General features: G+C 45.5%; 1 protein-coding gene across 1 annotated transcript in view; it reads right to left on the reverse strand.

The window, feature by feature from the left end:
* PPM1F (protein phosphatase, Mg2+/Mn2+ dependent 1F) overlaps positions 1–4,371 on the reverse strand; it is a 28,379-nt gene that overhangs the window by 23,727 nt on the left and 281 nt on the right. The gene's annotated exons all lie outside the window — the stretch shown is intronic.

Genomic DNA, 4,371 nt, shown 5'->3' on the forward strand with positions numbered 1-4,371 from the left:
CAGCCTTCACCATTTTTAAACAAAAACCATAATGCATCTAATAACTTTTTCTCTCTTAAATTATGGCCTTTAGAGCCCTTTCTTTTCTTTCTCCTTCCATGCCATTTTCTTGTCTTCCCCATTTGTTCTTCTGGGTTTTAGTTTGAAAATCTTATTGTGATTCTTTATCCTTTAAAACTATATTATGATTTATCGTGCAAAGCCTCAATATGGTGGGGAGGAAGAGTGAGAGAGACTGTATGAAACCATCAGTCTAGAGTGTTTAGTTTATGAAAAATGAGGCTGCGTGCTACCAGAATACCAGAGTCTTCCTCTGGTAGAGCCCTGAGTCCACAAACTTCTGTCTTTCCCAAAATCATTTCTCTGCCCTTGTATGCAAATATTTGGATGACCACCTCCACCACATGGCAGCCCTTTTGGGAATGAGTTATGTTTTTCACCTCTGGTTCCAGAGTTGCATCAGCTCCAAGAGCACAAACTGAATGGCAAAACCTTTTTTTGTAGTGGGACCCCAGTATCTGGCATTTTAGACTTATCTGTACTGTGCCTAAGCAATGCTGCATGAGACTCCATGCTTCACTTTTCTGCCTTCTATGGAAAGGCAGGGGATAATATGAAATGACTGTCCTTATTAAAGAGTTATTTCTGATTTTTCAGAGTGTCCCACAAGGAAGAAGTGTGTTGTGGGTCCCTATGCCATTTTTATCTACTCTGCTTGGTTACACAGCTGCCTTGTCTATCTCTCTCTCTCAATTTTTCTAGCAGTAGACCAAGAATAAATAACTCGGAGGGGGGGGGAATATTAGAATGAGGTTTTGGGACTCAAGGAACTCTCAGACATAGGCTGTGTAATCACAACTGGCTGGAGGGCAGGTATGTGAAGAATTCTGCTACTGGCAGGACAAGCTCCTTTCTGAGTAAACAGCATGAGTGATAGGGAGGATGAAAGCACTGCAAAAGCAGCATGGATTCTCCACTTTCACTGATTCACACAAGAACAGTACTGAATTTGCAGCTGTAACTAGCAGAAGCCCCAATTCCTAAAAGTTAGTTCTTTTTCAGGTGACCAAAACACAGAGAATTCCTTTTTCCTGCACAGAGTTCCTTTTGGGAACATCATCTTGGTTCACTTGGCGATTAGTTGACTGGGTGTTTGTTTAAGACATGCACCACTGTGCATTGGTGGGATCCATAAAGTGCACATTCAGAACCACTCTAATCTCCAAACAGTTTAGAAATCACAGAGCACACCATTTATTTCAGACCCATCTTAAAATACAACACTTTCATTAAACAGTGCTCTGATCAAAGACAACTCCGTTACAAGTTCATAAATGGGGACTGTCTTGAGATCACTACTCTACTTTTCACTTCTGACCTTAATCAGAAACTTAATTTGCACTTCTAGTGTTGGAAAGCTCTAGAGTATTAATCTAATACACCAGCCATAATAGCCTGACAATCGCAGGTTTTAGGCCACTGATATTAGAGGAATATATTCTAGTTGCATTTTTTTTAAAACACTTAAAGGATTACGTTAAAATGTTTGACTTTTGCAGAGAAAACTTACATCCTTTCAAAGCTATGCTTTTTATGCACTCAAGTGCTGAAAATAAAATCATTGCATTTGTCAAAGAGACAAGCGTGGTCTAGAGGTCAGAGCACTGCAGTGGGGCCAGGAACTCTTGAGTTTTAGTCTCTATGTCATTGAACAAATAGATGTGAATTTCAAAGTCACCTAGATGACTTGGGAGCACAAGTGGCTAAGAAAGTCAATGGGACTGGTACTCCTAAATGACCTGGATGCTTTTGAAAACCCTACCCAATGTCATCCCACCACACATACACCAGAAAGTTGGATACACAGTTTACACATGTTAGGGAGGTGTGTGTACCTAAATGGAAGCAATCTTAATTTTCTCTCATTCTTCACTTCATTAATCCCTAGCTGCTTTGACTGCACAAAGCCATATTTTTATTTAGAAGACCCCATGAAGATCTACATAAATCCACAGTATTCTTCTGCAAGTCCCCTGTAATTATTACCTTTTATAAAGCACAGACTGTGGGAGTTGCTTTGCAGAACATATAAAATATGGTCCCTACTCTGAAGTACTTACCAGAGACAAAATGTAACAAACAGGAAGACAGACAATGTGATGGAAGAGAATCAGAGGTCAAAGGGTTACATCAATAAGATAATGCAGTTGTTCTGGCTGGGTAGAGAATCATCATTTACTGATTAAATTATAAAGCAACAACAAAGCCAGAGGTTACGGGCCCTACTACACGAGTGAGTGGCAAGGTTCTGTGTCCTGCAATGTGCAGGTAGTCAGACTGGATGATCATGATAGGCCCTTCAAACCTTAAAATCTATGAGTCTATGAGAAGGAGCCTTCACCAATTGGGATCAAGGAGAAAAAAATATTTCCCTTGAAATTGTGATCTAGGATCATCAAAGCAGCATAAGTTTGTAATGGCAAGCTGTTCAGAATTTCAATCTTGGAAGCTGAAAATGACAATGTCAACTTTGTCTAAATATCTGTATCTATTCTAGTTAGAAGTATCATACTTCAATTGCAGTCAGCTTGGGTAAATCTGAAAAATTGTGTTTTTTCAGTTTATTTTGTGCATTTGACAGCCCTTAGTGCATAGTGAGCTGTGTTCCATGCTGAGAATCATTTAAGCCTTGATCCTGCAACTGGATCTACACATGGGTGGAACACAGCACCCACCAAGACCCACTCTAAAATCCTGGGTTCACCCACATAAATCCAGTTGGAGGATTGGGACTTTTAGTTTCCCCCATTTATGTGCATCTGTCACAAAGCAAAAAGAAAGAAACATTTTAAAAACAAAATGAGACTGTAAAATCACAAAAGTTTGTAGGGGTCGGAGGACCATGTGTATTAAAAAACCTTGTGTTTACATTTTTTTTAAAATACTAATTAGATTTCAAGACAGCATCTCTTTAAACTTAGTCCAATTCAAGCAGTAGATAGCACAACAACAATACCAAGGAATGTCAAGGTTAGGGATGTATTCTGAAGATTTCCTACCATACCGCACATCTGTTAAGTTCCACAGACATTAGTAACACTAGGAATCCTAGTGCAAATAGGATGCTGGTGTATTATGTCATGTAATCTGGTTCAGAGCAAGTCTAATCACACATGCCAGTCCACCTAAAGCTCCCAGTGTGGTGAACACCAGTGCAACTCAACAGGTGATAGCAAAGTTTTCCTATCCTAGACTCGCCATTACTCCAGTTTGCATGCATAGAGCTTCACTCTCTGCAGTTACACCAATGGAGCTCTGCACACCTTTGCCACCTTGTACCAGTTTCATTGCTTACCATGGGGTGCCTGCCATTCTGGTTCATGCCCCAGATGACTTTAAGGAGTGTTGTCAAGCCCGCATAGGCACTCTGGACATAAGGTCTCCCAACCCTACCATGTAAAGTTGGAAGTATCAGCGCAATACAGATGGCTCAGCTTTCAGCACCGCATAGGGCAGACAACCAGTTACTCGGTACTTCCCGAAAACAGAGCATGTGCCCCAACCCATGGGCATAAGAAAAGAGACATGGTACAGCCCCTCACTCCCCTGCACCAACCCACCCAATCATACACCCACATTACTTAACACACCCCCACTAACAGCCCCCATCCCCAGTTGGCACAACACTCTCCTTTCTTCCCCCTCCCGCAGTGGACACAGCCCCCTCTCATCCCCGGCTGACGGGCACAGGCATCCTTGTCCCCCCAGCCGCCTCCTGGTTGGCAGGCACAGCCTCCCCAGCTCTACTGTGTCCCCCCCCCCCCCGCCCCAGCTAATGGGCACAGCCCCCTCTAGTCCCTCCCAGCCGACAGGCACAACCCCTCCCTATACCCCCTGCTTTACTACCCTCCAAGCCACAGCTAACAGGCACAGCCTCCCCAGCTCTACTGTACCCCCGCTGACAGGCACAGCCCCCAGCCAGCCCCCCCAGCTGTACTGTCTCCCCTCGCAGCTGACAGGCACAGCCCCCTGCCAGCCCCTCCAGCTCTACTGCCCCCCCCAAGCGCCAGGTGACAGGCACAGCCCCCCTCCCGCTCTACTATCTCTCCCCCCAGCTCCAGCGGACAGGCACAGCCCCTACCAGCCCCCACCCCACAAGCTCCCGCTGACAGGCACAGCCCCAGCCAGCCCCTCCAGCTCTACTGCCCCCAAGCGCCCGCTGACAGGCCCAGCTCCCTGCCAGTCCCCCACCCAGCTCTACTGTCCCGTCCCGTCCCCGCCTCCCCCCGGCTGACAGCCCCAGCCCCAGCGCAGCTTCACCCTCCCGCGCAGTCCCGGCAGGCGGGTACAGCCTCCCGCCCCCGCGCTCAC

Source organism: Mauremys reevesii, linkage group 18, assembly GCF_016161935.1.
Source record: "Mauremys reevesii isolate NIE-2019 linkage group 18, ASM1616193v1, whole genome shotgun sequence".
Lineage (NCBI taxonomy): Eukaryota > Metazoa > Chordata > Testudines > Geoemydidae > Mauremys > Mauremys reevesii.